Raw genomic sequence first — 27,793 nt, 5'->3', positions numbered from 1 at the left:
ATGTGGCTTTGAGGACGCAGGTTTCCCGCTCAAACCTGGACAGTTTGATGATGAGCAAATGTACCATGGTCATGATGCTTCTTGAAGCACTGAACGTAACCTATGTAGTGACAATCCTGCCTTTGCACGTGCTATAAACATCTGCATTTCAGGTTCTTACCAGTGAATGCAACTAGTGGTTGCACCATCAGTTTTCAGATGTCTGAAATTTCGTTTGGTTTCTAAGTGCCAAAATTCTGATTTTGCACGTGTGTGTGCAGTAGTGTTACTTTCGGTATTTAAAAACCGCCTTGAATTGGAATAATTTATGCTTAAGATGTATGTAGAGAATAAAAGCTTCTTAGAGTCAAAAAACAAAGGTGCACTCATTTTAGAAGTATTCCAACTACTTCCTCTCAGGTTTAAAACCCTTCCAGGGTTGGTTTGTTTTTTTTTTTTTATCATTATTATCATTTAATTATCTTTTCTTGGCTTCCTAGTAAATTTAAATGTTTTCTTTGTTTCTTAGTCATTTCTAATTTCTCCAGAACCAGGTTGGGCAACCATGAACGTCCAGAGAATCCTGATGGAGTCATCGTGGAATTGGGGGAAGGGAGGAAGGGTTTGCAGAAGAAGAGAACAGTAGGGTAGGGAAATCAAAGGATGAGAGTGGTGGGCAAAGTGGGTGGGCATTCGCGGGCCAATTCCTTGTGCTTCCCCTGATCTGGGCTCTTTTCTCTTCCTGGTCCCTCATTTCTTCCAGAGCCAGCTCTACTGTCTTGGACTCTTGCCTCCTTCCTCTGGGATAAGACCTTTTATCCAGAACCTTGTCCTCCAGCTCAGGGGGCCCTCAGACCTGGCACTTACCTCCCCCCACCCCCTCTCTCTCTGTCTCTCACGTGGAGCAGCATCCAAAGACACAGTGTGGTAACAGATGGTGAACACCTCCGCCTTAGAATAGAGGGGAAAAGGTATTGAAATGCAACAGGACACATCAGTACTATCTTTCTGACCCAGTACTACAGCCACTGATAGAACATTGAATGCCCCATGTTGAATTCCAACCCCAAACCATTACCAGAACAATATGCTGCCCCTCCCATTCTCTTTTTCTTTGTTCCACCCATTCTTACAGTTCTAATATCTAAATTCTTTCCTTGCACTGAGCCAGAGCATCTGAAATTCAGTGGTGCACCTCGTGTTGATCATTCTTGCTGAGTTAGGTTTTCCTGCTCTCTCCTGGATTTCCATGGAAGACGGAGGAACATCACTAGAAACAGTTACTTCCATAATGGCATTCTGTGGATACGTACTTCAGTGGTAAAACCAGCCACGCCTCTCTAGGAACGATATTCTCCAATGTCACAATAGTGGTGACCTCCGAGGATGGAGGCAAGGGAATGAAAGGGAGAAAATATGTACGTGTACGTATAATGTTTCATTTCTTCATCCAAAGAGAGATTTGAAACATACTTGGAAAGGTATTAAAAATATGTCAAACCTGGGAACTAAATTAGATTTTTTACTATGCTCTTTTTTATGTATTTGGAATTTAGAATCCAAAACTGAAACACAGAAGGAAACCATCATACAAAACTCACTAATTTATCCGATGGAAGTTATTGAAAGCATCATCTTCACAGCAGCCCTTCGCAAGATATACTGTGCATACAAATCACCTGAGGATGTGGTTAAAATGTGGATTTGATTCAGTAAGTTTGGGTGGGGTCTGAGATGCCACATGTCTGACAAGTCCCCAGGGGGTATCGGTCCAAGAACCACAACCTGAGTTGTAAGTCTTCACAGCACACCACGGTGTCATTTTGTGATGCATGCACCAGAGAAATTTCTTGAAAGGCACAGTTCCAAGAAAAGTTATGCTTATCCTCAGTAGCTGGTTGATTCTGACCTTGTCGATGCTATATATTTTGTTTCCCTCTGCCTTGGCCACTAGAAAGCTTAAAGCCAAATCTGCTACTTATCCTGGGAATTCCACCAGACTATAAGGCACACATTTTAATGAACTAATTTACTCTGGTTTTATTTTCCTACCCATATTTTCCTTTTGTTAAAACTTTGATACCTAAACATTGTATTCCATTGTTATAGATCTCTTCTTGTAAACTTTTTCAAATCCTCTCAGCAATGAGGTTTGGTATATTTAAATTAATTCATAAAAAAGAGGTCATTGTTTTGAAGGGGTTCACAGTCTTATTGGGAAGAGAGACGTCAAAATTTAGATGGCCTATAGCGATCTATATAGGAGCCATAGGAAGGAGTATCTAATTTTGTATGACAGTACCTAGAATGTTACTACCACTAGTATTATTCTTATCATTAATATTTATAGGCACAATAATGATAGCAACCACTGATTGAATGTGTACCACGTGCCTGGCACTGGGCAGGATATTTCATCCCGTCGTTTACTCTTTTATCATTTATTGTAGATAATCCCACGTAATAAATCTGTGAGGTTTATAACATCATCACATTTCAAAGCTTCAGCAAGATGACTCCTGCAGCTATATCAGGATAGAGCCAGGTTTAAAACTCGTGGATGGGTAACACCAAAGTCCATGTTCTCATGATTAATCGTGATGCTTCCAGAAGCTTCACAGAGGAGAAAATGCTTAGTCTGAGACTTAAAGGTTGAGAAGGAAAGTTGCAAGTTTCCCAGAGAGACTAAGTAGGGATACAGAGGGAGAAGGAAGAAGTTATTCCAGATGCAGAGAACAGCATGTGCAAACACAAAGAAATGTGACAATGCAGAGTGTATTTAGGGATCGGTGAGACGTTCCGAATTGGAGCCATGTGGACCCCGCATGGCAGATGAGCCAGGGGTCAGACTCCAGAGACTTGTGTACCTTGTGGAGGGTGATGTTCATTCTGCAGGCAACGGAGAACTATAAGAAGATGTCAGGCAAGAAGGTGAGAAGGTTAGATTCTATTTTTTAAAATATCGCTTTCATGGTGGTGTGGAGGATGGATTCGAGGAGAACAAAGACAGAGCGACAAGGATGACTTAGATGGCATTTGTTGCAGTTCTGATGGTGTCCAGACTGAAGGAAGGGCCAACAGCTTTGGAGAAAGCGTCTTGTTACAAAGGTTTTCAGAAGCAGATTCTTTAAGACTTGACGTCATTAAAATGCACAGAATGAAGAAGAGGGAAAGGCTGGGATTTAAGCCACCACTCATATCCCTGCCTTAATGAACCGAGTGGACAGCAATAAAAAGCTGAGTGGGGTAGATCAGGGTGGAGGTGGGAAGACGGCATGCTATGTTTTAAAAGCTTCAAGATATTAGGAAGAACACGTATATGCACAGTTGCAACTAGGAGACATAAACAAGGCATCAATTGTGCTTGTGTGTGGCCACAGAAACTACAAGAATAAAAGGTATCACTCAGTAGTAAAGCGTACAAAATAAGAAAGAACTATCAAATGCCCATATTGAAGGCGCAGACTCAAAACAAAAGCTGGAAATGTCCACTGAGAAGGAAGAGCAGAGGCAGAAAGACGATCTGGAGAAAACAACATCACAGAAACCAAGTGTGGGTGGAGTTTAAAGGAGGGAACATTCCACAGCGTTCAATACATTGAGAAACCAAGTAGGATGAAGATTGCCAACTTCTCACTGATTCTAAAATGATCGTGTCATCTTTAACCTTAAACAAAAGCAGATTCAGCAAAGCCATGGAAAAGCCAAAGTGGGCGCGGATCAAGACGTGGAGACAGCAGGGGCGGACTCAGCTGTCAAGAATCATGGCTGAAAAAGGCAAGAATCTGGAGTGGCCTCCAGAGCATTCCTGGAGCAGAGAACCTGGATTTCCGTATAAACCCAGGAGCATAGATCTGCAAGGCACCTACAAGGAGGTGTGGTGGCTCATGCCTGTAATCCCAGCACTCTGGGAGGCCGAGGCATGAGGATCGTTTGAGCTCAGGAGTTCGAGACCAGCCTGAGCAAAAGTGAGACCCCATCTCTACCAAAAAAAATATAAAGAAATTATGTGGACAACTAAAAATATATAGAGAAAAAATTAGCCGGGCATGGTGGCGCATGCCTGTAGTCCCCGCTACTTGGGAGGCTGAGGAAGGAGGATTGTTTGAGCCCAGGAGTTTGAGGTTACTGTGAGCGAGGCTGACGCCACAGCACTCTAGCCTGGGCAACAGAGCGAGACTCTGACTCAAAAAAAAAAAAAAATAATAATAACAATATCTAACAATTGCTTCAAAACACTCTTAAAAATTTAAATATTTCAGGCAAACAAAAAATGCATAGAATATGAGGAGCTTAAAAAAATTCTTAGCACATTGGTACTTTTGCAGTTTTAAAACTGCAAAATATTATAAATAGAGTTGAAGCCCCTTTGCACCTACCCCAACCACATTACCCTATTTTCTTCTTTCTACAGAGTTAATCAATGTCCTAAAATTGTCATATATATTTTACATGCATGTTTTTTACTATATATATATTTGTCTAAAGATAATACACAGATTATTTTAGTTTTTATAACTTTCTATAATATCATACTATGTATAACCTTACACAACCTACATTTTCACTTATCATTAGGTTTTCTAGATTTATACCTGTTGATACCTGTGCCTCTAGTTTACTTACCTGAACTCATTTATAGGATTCTGTTATATTTCATAATTATACCACATGTCATTTAGCCAATGATCACTGATGTATATTTACAATGTTCCATTTTTTCCTATCGCAATGAGTGCTGGAATAAATATCTTTGTATGTTGCCTTGTCTACAAAAGCCAGAGTAGAGTATTTCTTTTATCCTGTAATCACCATCTCCATTTTTTAGCCTTTCCTAAAAATGTGTTTCAGAGCAGCGGTTCCTAACCTTTTTGGCATCAGGGACCAGTTTCATGGAAAACAATTTTCTACAGGCCAGGGGGTGGCTGGGATGGTTTGGGATGATTCAAGCACATGACATTTATCGTGCAGTCAAACCTCTCTGCTAAGGATAATCTGTATTTGCAGCCGCTCCCCAGCACTAGCATCACCGCCTCAGCTCCAGCTCAGCTCATCAGGTGTTAGATTCTCATAAGGAGCCACAACCTGGATCCCTCGTGTGCACAGTTGACAGTAGGGTTCGAGCTCCTATGAGAATCTAATGCCCCCGCTGATCTGAAGGGAGGAGGAGCTTGTGCGGTGATGCAAGCGATGGGGAGCGGCTGTAAATACAGATGAAGCTTTGCTCACTCCCTCCTCACCTCCTGCTGTGCCGCCCGGTTCCTACCAGGCCACAGACTGGTCCCGGTCCACGGCCCAGCAGTCGGGGACAGCAGTTTTAGAGTATGTGCACTCTCCAATTTCCTAGAATGACAAAATAGTCTCCAAGGTGATTATACCAAATTGTGTACACACAAGCAGTGTATGAAAATTCCCATCCTCGGCAACACTCAACATTTTCCAGACTTCTAATTTCTTCCAACTCAATAGATATGAAATAATATCATTGCTTACTCTACATTTCATGGTTGTGAGCATCTTTTGGTCTGTTTTTTTCTTTTTTTGCTATATTTGTTTCCCTCTTCTGCAAAGTCTCCGATCATATCCTTTGCCTATTTTTCTATTAGGTTGTATATCTTTTACTTCTCAATTTGTATAAATGCTTTGTTGATTGTATATTAATTCTTTAGCATGTATATACATCTCAAATATCTCAGTTTTCCTTTATCTTTTCCTTTTATAGAATCCTTTGATATATAGGAATTCTTATTATCTTGATATAATCAAATATATATCAACTTTTTCTTTATGCCTTTTTTTTTTTTTTGGTCTGCAAAAATGCTCTTCTGCCTTGACATTATATTTTCTCCCATACTTTGTCCGAAAGATTACAACTTTTGCTTTTCACATTAAGATATTTAATTCATCTACAATTTTATGGGGTTTTTTTTTTCCATGTGTCTAAACTACTGTCCTAGTGTCACTTTTTGAGTAGTTTCTCATTTCCCCACAGACCCATAAAGTGGGTCTGTTCTATCCCATTATCTTTTATGAAGGGGTCTCTGTCTAGAGCATGCATGCTGGTCTGTTCATCTACCCCGTTTCAGTAACACTTCATCTTGATCACTACAGCCTAATGGTACCAACGCCTCCTTACTCTTCCTCTTCAGAAAGTGTTTCGGTTATTCTTTGTCTTTTTCTCCTTATATGAATTTCAGGATTAGCTTGTAATCTTTCCACAAACCCCTACTGGAATTTTGAATGAAATAGGATCTTTAAAGTTCCTTAAAAGACATTTTCTCATCTCTTTCTGCCAACAAACTCAAAACGTAATGGAGTTACTGTCCTCTCTATATACATTAGAAATGTTTAGTAACTTGCCCCGCATCATACACAGGGCTGGAAATATTTAATAAAAACCCGGATTTCTAAATAGTGCTGATTTGGGTGTGTTTGGTTTGTCCATTTCTTTCTTTCTAAGACTGTGAATATCCGATTTTTCCATCAACAGCCCTTCACTGTTCTCAGTTTGGTAATCTACACACAAGACTTGCTCAATGCTTTGGTGATTTTAATCCTAAAGAGGAGGAGAACAACAAGAAAAAGGGCACAATGAATGGAGAAAAAAGGAAAAGACGCCAGTATTTTCTTTACCTGAACGTGCTGTCTTTTTCCAAGTCATGGTGTCTTTTTCCCCAACGTGCCAGTCTTTTATTTACAAAAAAATGAGCTTTATTAGCCCACTCAGAGCAATGATGCCCCTGGTTTCTCTGCTGTTGCCCTAGGTTTTTAGCTCACTTGTGTGGGGTTCTGTGATAACAACGCAGAATTCTTTAAATTGACTCAGCTACTGTTTTTGGAAGACATGCTTAGAAATATTTAAAGAATTTCCTTTTTAGAAACAGTTCCATAGAATGAATCAAAAAAAAAAAAAAAAAAGAATATCCAATTATGAGCAGTAGAAGATGACCAAGAAAGGAAAGTTTCTAGAAAGGCATGCTATTTGAAGTATTTTGCTTAGTGAAAATAGTTTCTAACCACAATCTGAAGTTTTCAATGTGCATGCACCAAGATTTATTAGAAACTATGCTCAAATTTTACTTTGCTTTAATTTTTGTTTTTCTATCTTTATCTAAAACTATTTTAGCCAGCAATTCATTTTAAAGAGAAAGAATTTGAAATAAATATATGTTAAACAGTAAGGTCACTAACCAAACTATCAACTGTAAAATGTAAAAAAAAAAAAAAAAAAAAAATTTAAATCCCACTGGCTTAAACTCACTCGAAAACTTTAATAGTATATAATATAAAGCCTTGTGATATTAAAAGGTGTTAATTAATTTGATTTTTCTAAAATTGCATTTTGTTTACTTTCATCTCTGAATCAGTGCTGCTCTTTAAAATTGTATGATCTTTTGTTGAAACAGAAAACAAATCTTGCAAAGATATTATTGTTATTACTGATAGCTAAAATAGTTTGTAATTTGAAAGTTAGGGGGGGAATTATTATGGTGTAAATGTATGTCGTACAGAAAGACAAATGACTAAAGTATTACCTGTTCTCCACACAACCACCTCCCCCAAAACAAAACCCCAGATTCATTGTGTGGGAACAAATCCAAGGAACAATATTCACTCCACTAAACATCTCCCACAGTATGTAGCTATTGGTACCTCAGGACAGCTTGAAAAAAGAGAAAGGGAAACAGGAAAAGAAGCAGACAGCTGGATTAGACTGTGCTGTGTATATTAGTGATGGGTAGACTTCAAAAGACTTAGAGGTTCATTTTGGACAGGTGCCCAGAGATTCTCCGGCTTACCCCAAAACCTTCCATAACTTCTGATTTTAAAATTGAGCTAGAATTCTTTTGAGACCAGACTTTTGGTCTTCAGTGGTATTGCGTATCTGTAGTCCTTCCGAAAAATGTAAGCTAAGAAATTCTAAGCATTCTGAACCCTGAAAAAATGAGGTACTTATTCTAAATAACTAACAAAAATAACGTTTTAAAGTTTTGCAGAAAAACTGTAAGCAATATGTTTTTTTTTTGCAGAGAGAGAGAGAAATTTCTTGAAAACATGTACCTGTTGAAGCTAGTTGTAAGCAATGTTAACAATAAAGTTTTGGAACGTGTTTTGGGGGTCAGGTGAAATATTCATTTGTGTTCTAATTCATCGATGAAGATTAGTAATATTAGGTTTCTTACTAATGTAAACCCTCATCCACGAATTCCCAATAAATGGTAGTCAGAGAGACAGGCTCTCAGAGAGATATACCATCCATCAATATAGCTCTGGTATATTGGTAAGAGCCTGTCTGGAAGAAGTGACAAGGACTTTTTCTGTCACTCTGATTGTAGGAACTCCTCTTAACCAAGCACAGGGAGGGTTACCCCACACTTGGTCTCATTACTCTGTGTCTAATTAAACGTGTCTCTCAAATGGTTCACCTAAGATCTATTATTACTAACAAAGTCTACTGTGAAAAAATTTGCTTTAACAAGGGGTTGAAAATTATGTTTTGGTACAAAGAATACATTTCTGATATTTCTTTTGACCCCAAAATAAACTACTTCTGTGTTTTTCAGGATGATTGTAAGGCATGGTTTTCCTCTTCTCTCGAAAAGACGACTGAGGATCCGGACTGAGTAAGTGGTAATGAAATAGACACAAATGAGTTTAGTGTGTTCACTGCGGGAATCTCTTTGAACAGAACTTACAGAGTGATCGTGGGGAAGGACTGTGTTCGTGCCTTGATTTATGAAGATGCAACTTCCTATATTCTACACCCCACGACAGGTGCTCCTATGTGCAATCTCCATGATATCGCATCTCCATTAGGTAGGAATAACAATCACTCCCCAACAGAATTATGTACATTAACAAGGAGGGCTGCATTGTGGACAAATAAATTTGCAATTTAGTATACACACAATTTTACTTCTAAAGGCTCTTGAGCAATAACGGCTAGAGAAATAACTAGCTATATTTACAGTTCGAAGTATCCCAATCTTTGAAAAGCCATTATTATGAGAATATTTTTACGTCGGTGCACATTTGACTTGAAAATGTACAGTTCCTGCCAAAATAGCAGTAGCTTATTTAGAGTGAAGTGCTCTACTCTAATAAAAGTGTAAAAATTAGGAACAGTTGTTCCATGTCAATAGCAAGCTGAAAGCAGATCTTCAGCAGATATGAAATCTGGAGTAAGAACTACATCTCTTTATAGTTCTCTCCTCGGATTTTTCTAAAGCAGACCTCATTTGATATTTCAAACCATTTCTAAGACAGCACTTGTAATTTGAACTATTTTGTATCATTTCACCCATACTTTCTAAAGCTTCTCCAACCACTCTTCTCCTATTACTTACTTGATTTTTTTAATTTTCTTATTAATACAACAAATGCTTTAAAAAGAAAACCCAAATCAATGATACCTCAGAATTCTACTAATTATTAGTAATGTATACCACATAATAGGAATAACAAGCAGAAATTAATTTCATTGTTAATTTAATTCAATATATAAACACTTCCCCCAACCAACATTTTCTCAGATCCATTCATGTATAGTAATAAAATGAAAAGATGTGAGCTTCACAATCTATATTCTACCCTAGCTTTGGAGATTATGAGCAATTGAGGGTTAATGAGAAAGGGAAAAAAGACAGAAATGCTATAAATTGGTCTCCAAACTGTTAAGGAAATGAATACTGTGCATCCAAGGTATTTATTCATTTGTTGGTTAATCGTTTCTTCAACACTTACTATGTTCAGTCTTTACCCTAAGAGTCTATCTGAGAAAATGTAAATTAGGCTATTTATGCATATTCAAATAAAGGAGAGCAAAATAATTATCTTTTTGAATATTATACTATACCGTTCTTACACTGCAAAATAAGCAATGTCTCTGATACCATGTCAGTAAGCTCCACTCCGTTAAAAAATATTTTTGAGTAATGTTAACACATGACCACTCAAATGCATTAATATTTCCATCTCCACTGACTCAGTTGGCCCAAATAAACTCAGGTGCTCTCTGAAACAGGTAAATGAAAAGGGGATTTGAAGATGAATTTGATCAATTCTAAAGGGGCAAACAATTAAAAACTCATACTTTTATCCAAAAAGCCTACAAAAGAAGGAGTGTGATCGTATATATTTGCTTTGTTTTGAATGATGCATAATGTACTCAGTGGTGTTTGTCTTTGAAAATTTATCTTGCAAAAAAGACCACCCCCCTGAAATAATCAGTAGAAAAGTCTCAGAACCCACACTCTTTCCATCAGTATTTAATTTATTAAACAACTTTCAAAAATAAAAACACCTACACAATGTACTTATCAAAGAACACAACCATATCAACGGCTTTGGAAATTGTGTATGGCCAAGTTCATAGTTTCTTACCTCTATATATTTAAATGAAGCCTCCAATAAATAAACCAGTCGAAGCATTTATTATTAAAAGGAAATTTCTTTAAAAATTCAAATCTTAACTTATTAAAAAAATATAATAAAAGACTTTTTTTTTGTACTTTCGTATGCAAGAATTAGATTGCTTGACCTCTCTTTTAATGACTTAATTAGCCGTACTAAAGCCCAGCTGGGCCTCTGCTGACAACATAGCTAGATATTTCAATCAAGCAGTGTTATGGAGAGTAAGTAATAAATGCTACCTTGTCGCCATATAGTCCCAAACCATAGTGCCTGGTGGTAATGCTAAATTTGATCAGTATGCCTTATATTTCAATTAGTCGTGGTCTGAATCCCTAAAACTGTGTAATGTGTATGAATTCCTGAGATCAGATACAGAGCCACAGTCTCCCACCGTTAGAAGCCATTGAGTTTGCTTTTATTAGCGGCCAATTAATGGCAAAAATCTGCATCGCTTTTAAAATTTATAGCCCGCGTTGCAGCTGCATCCAGGGCTGCCGCTCTGCTGTGCACAATCGGATCCGAAGTCAGACAGCTGCAAACTGTATTCTGTCCGCAGAAGGCAGAAATCCTTTCATACAGAAGCTTTTTTTCTTTTTTTTTTTTTTTTTAACCTCTTAGAAGTTCCTTTCAAAGCCCAGCAGCCCTAGTCACTTTGCGACAGGGAGCGATTTAATACAGAAAAGCAAGAAATCTACACCAAGGTAACCTCTTGGGATGTGCGAGGTTTTCAGTGGCATGAAACCCTAACCGCCCCGGCACCGCACAAGGGCGGGCAAAGCCACTTCTCCTGACCAAGGCTAAGAAAATATAAACACATAAAACCTGACCCTCGTGCAGAATTAACCCATTGAAGTCTATGGAGTCATTAAAACAAAAACGGCATGGCCCAAGTTGAATGTGAAGTAACTTACATGAAATTGAGATATTCAAATTTGCACACCCGAACCTGACATGCATCCCCTAATAAAACATCTCTAGAGATCACATGTCCCCCCCCTCCACCCACTGAGGGACAGTTTATTGCAGACTTCAAGATTCTAGACATTATTTTTAGGAACCAGACTTTCTGACATACGATAAGACAGGAAATTGAGAGGTGATCAGATTTAGTAACAAAGCATGATTGCTTCAAATATGACCAATGCTGTGCTTTCAGGATTTTTAAGGGAATGGTTCAACTGTATGGCTACAGCTTCGTCCATACTATTCCGGGAGGCCTGAAATATTTTGATATCCTCGCATTGAAATATTATTTGAGAGAAATAAAAGAGAAAGTTTCTTTCTTGGGTCTTTTATGAAATGCTATTAAATTTTAAAATACATATTATATATGTTCATATTTATAAATATTTCTATGTTTCTATAATTTAGAGGCTACTATATGAAGGAATTTACCTGGAAAAAAAAAAGCATGAAAAAATACTCAGCAACTCTAATACATGGCAATAAAAATGTTGTACTGGGATAATAGAAATTGCTGCCATGGCTATTTAAAGACAATAAAATCCTATTTTACAAAATTCGACTGCTAATAACCAGCATTCTTTCTAACTGCTTAAACACTGCAGTAAGACTTATAATGCCACTGTGAAATCATAAGCTCGTACTTCAAAGGTGTTGTATCTGTTACAAATTTAATCTTCACTGCTTTGTCACAACTGATTTCATCCCAGCAGCTTGGAGATGCAGCATAACAACATTCTTGTTGTCCTAGACAACCTGAACCGAACTGTTAAATACCTGTCCGATGTCCATGCATGATTATAATAATATCGCCTAGGGAATCTCCAACCACCACCCTGAAAATGTGCAATTAGCCCGTTTCAGTTAATAGAAGGGGAAAAGTATGCTTTACGATGTTCACGAAATTGTAGGCATTTTAATGACAGAGACAGAAATCCTATGGTGTATTTCATGAATGGTAAAGTATTATGTTCATCATATGTAAATACTCTTCCTTTAATGGTTTATATTAGTACATTTCACAGTTACATAATTTAATATAGGTTTGAATCTCAAGTAAATTTTTTCTTACATGAGAAAACATTTAATGAAGTATTAATATAACGGACTTTAGAAAACCAATATCCATTTAGTTTCTGTCTAAATACTGAATATGATTGTCCTTGAAATATCAGTTTCTGAAAAACAGCTGGAAAGCAAATGTGTTTGCCTCTTCCCAGGTATACAGTGGCATACACTGTGTGCAGCAGAAGCATGGAGCACTGAAGTGAACAACTAAACAAATTTGTGTTTAGCATGTTTTTTTTCCAAATTTGTGTTTATGAAGTCGATCAGACCAGGAATGGATGGAGCAAAGCACCGAAATCTGCTTGTAGATTGGAGTTTAATTATAAAGCATTAGGTGAAATTCAATTCCTCAGAGTCATTATGAAAATTTATAACTGTCAGGGACAATGTTAGGTCTGTCAACTAGCATGTGAATTTAGCATTCATATACTATGTGTAGGAGTGCATAAACATGCAAGCATCGTTGCCCATAATAATACCGCATTGTTATTTATTATGCCACAGGACAGCACTTTGAATTTGAAATCTTTGAAAATTGTTAATCCATTGCTCTTCTCATGGAGCATCTTACTACTTCATTTATCTGCACTATTTAAATAATACTAGAAAGCATTTCTCAATGAATATTTAATTACTGAGTACTATGGTTTAAATCTACCAACCGACAAAAACAATACATAGGGAATTATATTTATTATATGTCTCAAGAAACTCTTGAGAATCCCGAGGTTCCAGCTGAAAATCACTATTCTCTCATTACAATATCAATGTGAGACATAGAATGAACATGATCTCTATGCCTTTAGTGGCTTGAATAGCTTGAGTCATGGCACAAGGGAACTTCAAAAAAATGAGAACACAATTTTGTTTATATTAAGACCTTGCATAAAATATGAATGAATCATAATTAACTCAAAGATAAGAAAACTCAGTTTGCTAGCAAATTAAGCAAAAAAAAAAAAAAAGTCCTGTATAAATATTTTATTGTGATTAGGGAAAAAATTACTTTATGTCAAGCAGATTTTTTATTCCTATTGATATGCCACTTAAAATAATTTAACTCCAAATTTCAAATGCTGTAAGTTGAAACACATCCTCTGACTAGCATGGAAGTGACATATATTAAGTTGCCCATATGCAGTTCACACTTGTGACTTCTCTCTACCATTCATGAATTATGCAGTTATCCCGCACTCATGGAAATCAAAGTGCATTAACTGCCCACTGTCATGTATTGTCTCTTTCTGTGTCCTTGTGCACACATTTCCACAGTTCATTATTCATGGGTGCATCTATACAAGTGTTAAGTGTACACATATAATATGGAAAATAGTCCCATATGGATAAATAGAAACTAGATGCTCGTTTGTGACTATATATCTGCTTTATTCCAAATAACAGAATTTAACAAGGAACACCTCTATTCTTGTTATGGCTGCCCCAAGTTAAACAAAACAGATGCTATTGTTAGAAAGTAGTGGAGAGATTTTTTCACACACGAAGAAATGAAGATGTTGGTCTATAACCCCGAAACGGCACCCTTTCATCTTTGACAACTGTTTTTCTAGCTTTTCCCCCATTCAAAAAATATTCCTTTCAGCATTGATTGAAATCTCAACTGGAACACTATGCAAAAAATATTGTACCTTGTGTTCCTAACCCTTAGTTTTTTTTTTTTCCATGCATGTTAATGTTATAATGATAGCAATTCATTCCTAGAGAAAATAATTATTTAAAATAAATAGTTTTGAGGAAATAAAAATATGGTGTTTTCTCTACTGAATGTGATGGTCATATTGGTTATTCCAAATTCTAAATTGTACATCCCCAAAATTTGTCCTTGGTGGAAGGTAACTTCTGGAAGGTTCTCTGATTTTCACCTAGTAAGCACTAGTGAGCACTCACGTGCAATGATTTGTGATATAGGGAAAGCTGAGGATTCCTTCTGATTTGCATTATTTCTAACATAAACACAATTGTCCCTATCGAAGTAATTCTTTCTAAATAAATAGAATGAATTTGATCAGATAGCCAGGTTTTTAATTTGTGTATGAAAAATTTTCTTCATAATATTGCTTCTGGCAATATAAACAGTATTTAATGACTTAAAACACAAAAGTAAAATATTTTTCCCATAGCACAGATTTTTAATTTTATTGCAGATCATCAAATATGCATGGTTAAGAATTTCTTAAAAACGTTATTATAGCAAGATAGGCCATTCAGTATAAATCGTATCTACCTAGAATTAGAGTATGTTTTCTTATAGAAAGACAATTATTTTATAATCATCTATATACTTCCTGTGTTAAATATTAAAAGTAAAACTGAAATAACATAGGTTCATATGAATGGTACTGGTTTCATTAATCTATATTAAGGATGAATTAACTATTAATATCACACGAGGTACAATATTATACTAAAGAATACAACTCTTCTTCATGATTATATACACCTCTTTAGCATTCTTTGATTCTTTTTCAAAACAAATTTGAAATAAAACATCTTTGTTACAACTTCATATTTAGAAGACTTGTATCATTCTCACTAAATGTTATCAAATATTTGGTCAGTTAAGTTATAGTTCAAATTCCACTGTATTTCTCAGGTTACAAATAAATTTCATGATTCTCAAATTTTATAGATATTGATAATATGTAAGGATTCTATTAGTTTTAATTAGACACAGTGAGACTGAAAAGCTAAGAAGAAAAATGCCGGTAAGTACCAGATCAATTTCAAAATCAGAAGGACAATAAAAATAAACAGGCGGAAATATGCAACATTTTAAGTTGCATTATGTAAAAAATACCTTTCTCTTTAGGAGAAACTTTTAAAACAGTCCAGTTACTGCTAAAGTATAACAGAAATAAAACGTGTTAATCTCTAACACACTATATTTTTTATGCATGTAAGTTGTGAGTCACAGAAATACTTTTACCAAGGCAATAAAAATACCCACGAGTAATTTAGGATAAACACAAGTTTTCATGACTATATAGTAAATTCACTTACATCATAGATAAGGTGTGACCAGTAGAAGGCACTGTTACAATAAATATATACATACAGCTGCTCATTTACAAACTGGTGGGACAATCTGATGAGAGTTTTACTAACTTTTTACAGTACAAATATTCTTTTCATGTAGACATTAAGTTATAAATTCGCCCTATAAATAGGACGAAAAATTCATTGTATAACTCTTTTCTATGTAGTTTGCAATTGGGTTTCAGCCCATTTGCGATTTTATTGCCCTCATTTTTAACTTACTTAATTCATAAAAGAATTATGTGGTCACACTTACCACCTTTAACACTGCATTTAAGGAATATTGCTCTCTTGAGAAAGAACTCAGACTGTTGCAGACTTAGACATAGATTCATGTAGACCTTGCTTCAAAACAAGCTTCTGGTTTCATTCTTATTAACCTTTAGGGGCTGGATCATAATTTGCCAGAGCATGCAGGCATGGTCTTTTAATGGAACTCCTTGGATGTATGAAAACACCTCTAATTAAGTCTCTGTCAAACATACTGCTAACAATGTTGTTTAGTTTGTGTTCGTATCTGAAAGCTCTTGAATGCCTCTCCAAGTTTACAAAATCCATGTTAAAGGAGCCAGCATTGCAAAAAAATGTTACGGCATATGTTTGGATTTTTGTATTTCAGAGTCCGGACTACTTTATCTGAATTACAGATTTAGAGCTTTGTTATGTGTGATAGTTATGATAATATGATCACTAAAGGCACAGAGACAGAGAGACTCAAATCCCTTTGAAAATCCCCTTCTGTATTTCCTACAGCTGCTGCAGGAGTTTAATATCTGATAGAATGATGAAAAAGAACAGGCCAAACTCCAGTTTTAATAAAAATTTTAACAGGTCTACATATAGTTATGAAAAATGTTATTTGCAATGCCAATTTTTAATAAAATTTTCTTAAACCAAAGAAAAAATCCCCAAGGGGAACCTGATATGAATGTGTTTTTTCATATGTACTATTTAAGGCTCTTTAAAGGTTATGAAAGTGACTGATAAAATAAGTTCCATTCTATACAACACCAACCTGAATTCACTTGCACTTTTGCATTTTAATCAAATAAATAAAGCTTTCGTTTTGTGTACCGGATCAAAAACAAATATTATCATACTGCTGAGTCAATTTTTATTGTTAGCAATAAAAAGTCCTGCTTTTAAATAATGGCATTTTTTAAACAAGTCAGAGCGCTGCTAACACACACATCAAAGTAGGCCATAATCTACGAATGCATGATGCTAAGAAATAATACACTATAATGAAATGGAAATTGTGTTCCTGGTGGCTTTTGAATTTGAGAAATTGTTTAAAATTTGAAAACGTGTATTTTCGCAAGAGAAAATAAATACTTAGGTATGACAAATGACATTTAATTTAATCCAAGAACTTCAGAACTTCTAAAGAGTGTCTCGGTAAAGTAAAAACATGCTAAATGAAAGGTCTCTCGTGCAGTGCCTTGCACGGGTAACCTGCCCTCTAAGACTTGTGCATCATAACACTGTCTGCAAAACAGTCATGGGGCAGTAAGGTTGGACCCCAGAAGTGTCCATGTCCACAAAAAAATAGAAACAAGGTGTTTACAGGATATCCGAGAGAAATTTTAATTTACCGATCGAATCTACAGCAACTACAAAATATGCAGGCTTTGTAACTTTCAATGTTGTAAACACAAAGGGTTCAGTTTTAATCCTTAATACGTGTGGATTGACATTATTACCATTAGAGCCACTACATTCTAGTCAGGCACTGATTCTCTGGCAACACTGACTGGCTTTGTCATTGTTTCTGAAACATTTTGAGTGCTAAGGAAGACTTTTTAATACCATACGCCATGTACAATATATTAACATTAAAAAAAATCTTGATGGACTTTTTGAATGAAAACTATCTACGCTAATACTAGATAACCATTCTATTCTTTACAGAGGGGTAGGCAAACTGTAGCTATAAGGCACAGTCTTTATTTTATCCCTAAATAAATATTCACTTTTGAAAACATTAAATTTATTATGCGCCGAAATGAGGAAAGTAAAGCACTAGCGGCCTTACTACTAAGAATTGCAAGGTTGGAATACTGAGCTATATTCTAAAGCCTCTGGTGCTTTTTGTACAATTTACAACAGGAAATTGACAGCTGTTAATTGCCATGTTTATAATCCTACTATGTAACAATTCTTAAAACAACATTTGCAATCCTAGAATCAAATCAAAATTGTTGATCTGATTTATTTACTTGATATTTTTCTGTAGTTTTAGTTAAAAGACATTTTTTGCGTGGGTTACGGTGGGGGGAAGTGACCGTAATCAGGGGATTTGAAAAAAATTGGTGGAATCAAGGTAACAAGAATGAATGAAAGAATAATTTATTGCTGTGACCATTTCTCCCCTTGATTTCTGTGTTGGGATTACAGTGGATTACCTCCAACCCAATACTATTTATCAGATCCTTGTAGACATTCTTGATAAATTGCATGAATAGGAGAGCAAGTTCCTGAGATCAGATCTGAAATATAAACACTTGCTTATAAAAATCTATGATGCACAAAAAAGATGGGACAAAACCAAAACATCACTAAAAATTTTCATCATTATATGTATCTTAAATTTCCTACTTAAATATTTTTATGCAATTTTAAAACAGACAAATGATTATTTAATAAGAGCATTTGGTTTCAAATTATAAACCAAATGACAAGATGCTAGTTTAAACATGCTTTGACTAATTTCACTTCTTAAAGTATTATAAGGCTTTATAAAATCAAACGCAAGATTTTTTTGGTTTTTCCAGGAAATCTCCACAACCTATACAAATGTCCTTAGAAAATAAGAACTCATCTTATTTTAAAATATACGTTCAAACCTTTAATGGGAGCTCTCATAATAAAAAACTTAACTCTTACACCTTCGCATGGCCACGTCAAACCACATGGATCTTCCGTGTATCAAAGTATCTACCTATTTTGAAATCAATAGATACATTTTTATTCAAATAAAATGAAACATTTAGTTAGATATTAGTTATAAGACTTATTTTATTTTCATAGAAAAAGAAACTGCATTCTACAGGCAAGTCCCTCCTCTAAAAAAAAAATTCAGTCAAACACAGATAAATAAAATTATTAACTTTAATTGGATATCATATAGAATTGATACAATACTTTAATTCACTGATAAATAATTTAACATTTTAACAAAATTTTGCATTTTTCTCCAGATTTTACTAGGATGTTTTGCCGGTCTATATTGGCCTTCAGTTTCACCCAGCCCCTGAACAAAATTGTTTATATATGGCTGAAGAAATAAGAAGTGGTCTTTTTTCTTCATAGATGCTGTGTGTGGTCATTTTAATCTAAGATTTTAGCTACAAATTTCAAAGGATTTAAGAATGCAGCATTTTTGACAAAAATGTTTATAATTGGTGGAAAACCTGAAGTTATTTTTATTATTGAGGAATAGGTAAAATATTAAATATCCTTTAAAATTATTTCATTGCTTCACTCTCACGGTTTCCATAGAAACCACTCCAAGTAGTTCTAAGCCACCGTGACTCTAACCACTGGTCTTCATAAAAGCTTTGTTAGCCTCACTAGTGATTTTTTTCTTCCCTCTAAAATTTGATGGTGGAATAAATCATACCAAATACATATATTTAGGATTCAGATATACAATATTTTTAAGAATAAACACCTTTATGTAAATACAAAGAAACAGGAGAGAAGAAGAAAAATAAAATCCTCAAAATAATACTGGTTTTACTGTACTTAGAAATATGGAGTATTACTCATTTGTGATATCATTATAAAAATTATGAGTTAGTTATAAGAATTGCTATAAATTATTGCATATGAAGCAGCCCCTAGTTTCGAAGTTCCTTAATGACCTTGATCTGTGTGGTCCTATCTGAGGATGCCATTTTGCCAATAACTACATATTTCTGACTTCATCAAATGTGTTTTTAAAACTTGTAGAATTTTCTCCAAGATTTTCAAAGACCAGGAGTACCTGAGAAATCAATTTATTTTTGTTTTCATGTTCTACAATAATGTCACCAGGCAACCTTTCTGAAAGAAAATCAGGTAACTTGGGAAACAGATAAATTAGGATGTGATTATTCACATCACAACGGAATTCACAGATGGCTTCATGTAAATAGCGAGCTCCCTGTTTAAGTGTTTGTTTACAGATCATTAGCTACTTGACAAAGAGGCTACAGGGGCAGAAAAATTTAGGGCTCAAGTGCTGGAAGATACTGCCAATTGGGGATCAATCAGAAATAAAGGAAATAAGGCATCCTTCAAACCAGCATGAGAATCAGAAAATATGATTTATTTCATATGCATGTGTGTGTGTCTCTGTGTGTGTAGAAAGTACATGCACTGTGTATGTCTATGTGTTTATGTAACATGTATGTATACATATATAACAGACACACACACCCCTAAAGACGCAACTTTAACATAGAGTAAGATATCTAACAAACCAGCTGGATTTCCTCTGATTATTTTCGAGATTTAAAACTGATTCACAGATTTTTAAATGTATAGTGTTTTAAAGAACATCCACTGCTAGAATCCATGAAATGTCTACCTTCAGGCTTTATAGCGGAGTAATTGTCACAAACCTCATTTTCTTGTACAAAGTAATTGTATTCTTCTTACCGTAGCAAACTTACTAAATTCTTACTGTGTACAAAGCATTTTGATAAACGCTGAAGAAAAAACAAATCATTCGTCATTACAGAGGCAAAATATAATTTTAAGTGGTTTTTTCCCTAATATGGTCATTGATATGTTTAGAGATTTGCTAAATATTCAATTACAATGTATTATTTTACAAAAATAATATCTTTCTTCTTTTTGGAAGATCATCCTTATCGATTGGGCTTGGAAATGTAAAAAAGGAAAACTAGGAGAAAGCTTCATCTTCGACAGACGTTTCATCTTTTATTAAATTTTGAAAGAAAAGACAACACCACATTGGGTGAGGGGAACAAAATTAAAAACGTACAAATTGATACTAAATATCCTGTTGGTTTACTGTCAAGGTAGGCATTACTTTTCATTTATGAATTGTTCATGATATTCTCTTGAAGATGGCTGAATAAAAATTAAAATTTACTGAAAAATGAGGAACAAATAGGTTTGAAGCTTGAGATTCTCTTAGCCTTCCTTAATGTGAGAAAAACAAGTCTTAAGACCTGAGCATGTTTGCAGGAATTGAGAACTGTTCACACTACTTGATTTGCTCAACTACCCTCAGTCTCCATTTCAATGAATGCACTTCCAGAAGAACGTATTTTTGGCTTCCTGCAAGCTTAACACTGGCGTAGGCAGTAGGACAATAAAATCTATACCCAGACTGTGCTTTCTAAGAATTTACCCATATTATCTCATATTTTACCCTATACAATAATTATTCATTCTTTAAAAGCTATCCTGGTTACACACTTAGCGACCCCATTAGGGTTTTTGGAAATAAGTCCAAAAACTTTTTAGTGTTTTATGTTTATAACAAACTTTGATCTTATCACCCACGTTTTATATAGGGCTCCTAAACCAGTCGAGATAAGCCAGAATAAAGTGAACTTTGAATGCATCGTTAATTTTAAAGTATTTTAAATCAATTTGCACCCCCATTTGCGAAATTTAAATTGCTTAAGTATCTTATTTAAAAGACACGATCATATACAGCGTAGGAGAGAGTTCCCCCTTCTTTCAAGCGAGTAACTGGACTTTTTAAAAATTGCTTTGAAGTCTAAGTCGTGATACTTCATTTGGATTTGGGGAGGGGGGTGTTAAAGAATAAAGCAAAGTCGTGCAGAAAGGGGAAAAAAAAGTGTAAAAGGGAGAAAAGAAAAACAAGTTTCTTATTACAGCTAAATCATTTCAGAAAAAAGAGAGGTGGGTTTTGGCAGTAACCACTAAGATAAAGTGTAACACTCTAGAAAGACAATATAAGACAAACACTTGTATTAAAGGTGGCAAACTTCAAAGCCAGAAAACAATCCATAACATTCTAAATCTTTCTTCCCATTCTTTTGGAGTAGTTTCCTTCATTTCAACACCATTCCATCTCGACATTCCATTACAGTCCGAACATTCCATACAAGTAACCGTGTGTCATTAAATTCAAAATAAGCACTGCAGATTTCCTAAGAAATCCCAAACTCCATAAATCATACATAGTATTAAAATTTGGATTTTCAAATAAAATTTTGTTTCAGCTTCCCAATAGTAAAACAAAACAATTACATTTTAGGAACATAAATCAACTGTTCATAACCTTTAAATATATTTGTTTCTCATACTAATAGCTAGGCATACATGTGTAGACTCTCTTGAATATTTAGGAAGTGCTTAAATTGGGATGGTAAGTATAATAATAAAAAAAATTTTGCTTTTTTAAAGAGATGAGTAACCAGTTTGGGTATATTGCATGTGAGATAAAAATAAATGGTTTAATGCTCATTTAAAAAAATAGGTAGCGTATCAGGCATGCACAGACTATTATGGTTTGCCTTGATTTTGCTGTTTGTTTTAGTATAAATTCACAATGCCTGCTTTACGTAACCTAGAATTCTGGAATGCTCACAGTTAATACTGAAAGTCCTGAGATCTCCTCAGAGCTTTATTCCTGGAAATGCTGAACTTCCTAAGTGGATTCACATACCTGAGAAAAATTCTCAGGACATGAAAGTTTCTGTTCACACGCCTTCCTGCTGTAGACTGTGAAGGCTAGGCACTTTGGGTGTCAGCTCAAAACTACCATAATAATTTGGTAAAGAAATTATTTATTCTTTGGTATACTGGCAAAAAAAAATGATTTTTAAAATGAGCAGCTCAAAAGGTATAAAGAATTTTACTTAACTTGGTAATGTGATGATGTCTCTAAACAAATACTAGTCTCAAATAATAACTGGTTCCCTGCTTAAATAACAGTCTTTCAAATTGATATTTTGAAAAACTACATTTACTATTTACAAAGTAAAACAATTTTCATGGAGCTTTTAATTACGCAACATAAATGCTGGAAATAGGACTCATTGAAAGGCATAAAAATAAAACATTTCCAAGTAAATTTTAAAACTTTTAAAAATAAACATGGCATTTATAAAGTAGGAGTATTTATAACAATATTTCCAACAGCCTTGTTTGAACTACCTTCTTCATTAAATTGTACAAAATAAATCACGTTCAGTATATTTCTTTCTACATGTTTCTAGGTAAGAACCAACTTCAAAAAGTAGTAATACGTCCCTTAATAACAGAGAAAGGTATTTGTCACTTTAGTACCAGTGTTCTTCTATGTCACATGAGAACTATTGGATTTTGTTCTATCCTGTTCTCCAACCACAGCATATGCTATGTTAAAGGCATGTTAAAATCTGTGTATGTCTCTGCATTGGGGGCCTAAGCAATGAGAAACTGAGGCATCATAGACCGAAATAAGCAATTATGATAGGTTTTCCTGGTGAATACTGGATATTTTTATTCTTATAAATATGCCTTATCCTTATCTATTCAGTACAAGCAAAGGGAAGGAGATACATTTTACATAAGAAAAAAATGGTGGCATTATTTGTCTTTTAATTGACATATCAAGCATCAGGTAAATTCTGACGTTTGTTTTGAAGCAAACAAAAAGAGGAGATGATTATTTCCCGATTGATTTGAGAAATTTAGATTTAGGAAAGCTTTTATGGGAACAATTATTTCTAATTTAAAGATAAAATTCCATCATGCCAAAAATGATTACAATAAATATCTCTAAAGTTTAGTAATTAATCACTACTTTTTGACCCAGATGATAATGTACTTACTTTAAGAAGTAAAAGAAATATTTGATAAACTAGGGATTTATATAACGTCATCAGGATTTAATTCTTTCCTAATATTACCTGTTTTTATTCCAATATTTTAATGAAAACACTTTCATGGGTATTTTGAATATTGAACTTTGGATCTTCCTTAGGAAAATATCTACTATGCAATTTACATAACTATTCAGTGTCTGAGAAAATTTGTCCTTAATGAACACTAAAGACACATTGATGTCAACCGGTTCAATATTTGAACAAATATTAACAGCATCATTTTAGATTTAAAAAATCACTGGAATGGAAAGGTCTAGATCATTTAAGTGCTTTGAAATTGCTGCAATGCTCTGTCTAAACTTGAAATGTCTAATTTGGGAAGCCTTTTCAGAAAATGAGTCAGCTGGAGAGAGATGATCGATGGGTGAGCCCAAGTCAAGATCAACAAGGAAAAGCCACAATATTCAACGCAATGAGCTTGGTGATAATACATCACATCTTTTCTTGTTGTTCCTGTGTACAAGGATGTGGAAAGTGGTAACTACAACAAGCCCTGTAACACTATCTATCAACAGGAGGTGGAATCATCCCAACTGAAGCAGAATTCAAAGATGGCGACTGACAGATAGGAAGATGGATTAGATAGGGAGATAGGATATAGAGAGAGATAAAGGACAGATAGATAGGAATAGATGTTTAAAGTTCGCCAATATTACAAGTCAGTGTGGTTTTCTCTTTAATTGCTTTTCTTTCTCTTCCCATAAAACTATCTCCTCCTTTATTAAACCCTCTTTTCACAAGTTTTGGTGAAAAGGTAAAGAGAAGAATTTGGGCCAGGCAGAAATAGGTGTCTGAAATAATGGACTACCATCTAACACCAGACAATAGAAGTGGAGAGATGTGTATTTCATAAGAAGTCTCAAGAGATGTAAGCCATGATTAAGGCTGCGTCTATCACAAAGAGTTGGCTCACTGAATTTTTACTTTTTAACTAATTATTACAGGGTTTTCCCACCAAACTCATTTGTTCTGTTACCCATCTTAACTCTAAAGAACAACATTACTGTAGTTTGGGTATAAATGTTTTATGAACATGAATCTTTACAAAATATTCAGAAAATTACTTTAAAAGCTTCAGAAATGACTCTTCCTTAAATCCCAACCGCCATTTTATATGGAGAAAAACTTGTAATAGCTTATGGTTGATACATTGATACTATACACTAAGTTTATCTACACTTTTTTTCGTTGACTTTTTCTCACAGACCTACTAAGGCCTTGAGAAAAACAAACGCTGTCATCACAGAATGGCCCATTGACCTGTAAAAATTCAGTTTAAAAAGTATCAAGTTTTTTTTTTTTTATCAAAATCATCACCATGATTTGAAACTGAATATTGCCCTGGGGAAATATCTTCAGAGACATGCTTACAACAAATATTCTTGAATATTATGTTGTAATGTTTAAGAATGAGCAGTAATAGAGAAGGCAAAATATCAGCAAGTTATGACATTTTTGGTTTTTCATCTTTAAGTAGATGAATCAAGGAGGACTAAAAGTCGACAGGCAAATTAGGATGCCAAGAGACTCTCCTAAGAAGTTTATGAGACACAAAATCTCTCAGCTTTACTTTGTTAAATACACAAACATGGGATTACTGTGAAGGAAAAATGTGCTACAAGAAATTACAATTCGCCGTACAAAAATGGCGAAAGATTTACACAAATCGTACCCTCATCTTGTGTGTGTTTTTATTGTAAGATAATTCTTTTGCCAATATTTTTTTCTAAACATTTAAGATATAAGAAACATTTGGATTAACTGACGAATACTTTTCTACATAGAGACATGAAAAATGATTAGAATAGTAGAAAATTTATATCAGAAAACATATCCCCTATAGCATGAACTTAAAATTACTTTTTCTTTAAGTACCAAAATGCCAGGTTATACACATGAACACATCACCAAATAACCGTCGATTATGAAAGAGTAACTATATGACATCATTAGATATAAAACATCAGTTAAAATGTATTCTGAAGTATATATATATGTATTTTATGTACATGGTTAAATCATGGCACACTAAAATGTATAGCAGGCATTCTTTATGACAAAAATCAACAAACATATTCAGAATATTTATATTGTGTATGTTATATCTCTGCTTCTCTCTACATGAGACAACATTAGATATGCATAGTTTGGGGGTATTTTGTAGGTGATGATATCTCAATACAGATTCTTTTCGTTTGCTTCTCTACCCTTCCAAGGGAACATCTAGGACTTATAAACGATATAATTAGTGTCTCATAGTACAAAGCATATTTTATATTAGAAGTATGTTTTAGCAATCAGTTTCTAAAAATAGATAATATATAGGATTAATAACATGCTAAAGTAAAAAAAGCACATTTATCACAGATACATAAAATGAATTGGGAAGTCAAAATCCAGTGTGTTTAAATACCTTAACTCTTTTAATTCACATAGCCTGATAGCACTACATGTCTCATTGTTCCACAGATTCGGAGATGCTACAGTGAATCAGTGAAGCCCAATCATTTCCCCTTATCCACGCTTTTGCTTTCCTTGATTTCAGTTATCTGCGGTCAACCGTGGTGTGAAAATATAAAACGAAAAACTTCAGAAATAAATAACTTGTAAGTTTTAAATTGCATGCCATTCTGAGCAGCATGGTGACATCTCACGCCATGCACTCTGTCCCCACTCGAGATGTGAATACTCCTTTCATCCAGTGTGTCCACACCTGTTAGTCACTTAGTACCTGTCTAGATTATCAAATCTACTGTTGCAGTATCGCAGTGCTTGTGTCCAAGGAACCCTTGTTTTATTTAACAATGGCCTCAAAGCACAAGAGGACTGTGCCTAATTTATAAATTAAACTTTACCGTAGGTATATATATGTATAGGAAAAAACATACCATATGCAGAGTTCTGTGCTATTTGTGGTCTCAGGCATTTACTGGGAGTCTCGGATCATATCCCTCAAGGCTAAGGAGAACCACTATATAGAGAGATCTTGCCATCCTTGGTCAGCCGAAAGGTTTTTGTCATAATCACCAATATGCACATCCTAAATAGCACACAATTTTACAAAAAAAAATTCAAAAGCCATGTCTCCTATATTCTAGCAACAATTGTGCTTAATATCCGTCTCAGAAACTTTTGAATTGAGTGTCATATATAGCATTTTTGGCCACAATAAAAGTCTTTAAAACAATGTTCAAGCATTTATGATGTATGTGTTATTTGTGCAATGTTTTCCTTCGGAAAAGGGATTCATGCTTTTCTTTGGTGTTATTAAAATCGTTACAGTTTAATCTTATCTTCTGATTCTAACTGTATGTTCCAGCAATGTTGAACTTGCACCCCTCGTGCTTGATGATGGTAATCACCACTTATATGCCACTCTCCATCTTCAAAGCTCTTTATAAAAATTAATTACTGGCAGCCAATAACATTTCTAGGAATTAAAATGATATACTTGAAGGGTATCCATATGAGGCAAAGCCAATATATTTACATAACAAAAGCTATATATACCCTTTAACTCAAGCCCCAGGACCTTGGAAATCATTCACCTTTGATAGACTATAAAATAGAATTATTTATCTATTATAGTTTAAAGAGACATAGAGACCGTCTGTTTCAAACCTTCCTCATATTTTCCGGATGAAGAAACCACTGACCCAAGATAACACGATGAATTAGTGGCCTGGCCAAATTGGTTTACTAATAATAAATTATTGCTAGCATGTACTGAGCTCTAACAATGTGCTAGGTGCTGTACCAAGTGGCGCTGGTTCACCCTATGGGAATAGGAGAATCATCCCAGTTAGAATTCCCTAATCTTTTAAACTGGTGAATTACTAAAGTATGAGGATAAAACCAAAATACTAACAAAGTTATTTTCTTCAACACAAATAATAATCCAATAATAGGGATACATCAGCCATTTTCATTTTTTATATATTGTATTAGAGCTTTGTCTATGTTTCTATGTAATTACTTAACGAAAATCTAGAATATCCAATTTAGCAAAGAACACTCAAGTAAAGGTATTTGGCATATATTTATAGTCATGAAAATGATTTCGTAAATCATAATTTTCTACCTTGTTGCAATGAAGAATGTTTCTTTAAACAATGATCATAAAATCTTTCTTACTCATTTTCACACTTAAAGAAATTGAGGAGGCCGTAATCCTCAAATTGTTTTTTTTTTTTTATTTCAGCTCATCATGGGGGTACAAAAGCTCAGGTTATATACATTGTCCATGTCCCACCCATCCCCCTGAGTCAGAGCCTCAAGCGTGTCCATTCTCCAGACAGTGCGCCTGGAACTCACCATGTAATTGTTTTAAACTTTTTCCAGAGTGTCAAACTTCAAGCCACGTCTTTGCCTCCTGCCTATGACCATTTTGTTCTTGCTGGCAAAAAAAAAAAATGTTGTCTTCATAATCATTTAATTTTTTTCAGTGAAAATAATGC

This window comes from Lemur catta, chromosome 26 (assembly GCF_020740605.2).
Source record: "Lemur catta isolate mLemCat1 chromosome 26, mLemCat1.pri, whole genome shotgun sequence".
In the NCBI taxonomy this organism is placed as follows: domain Eukaryota; kingdom Metazoa; phylum Chordata; class Mammalia; order Primates; family Lemuridae; genus Lemur; species Lemur catta.
Note: the sequence above shows the minus strand (reverse complement) of the source record.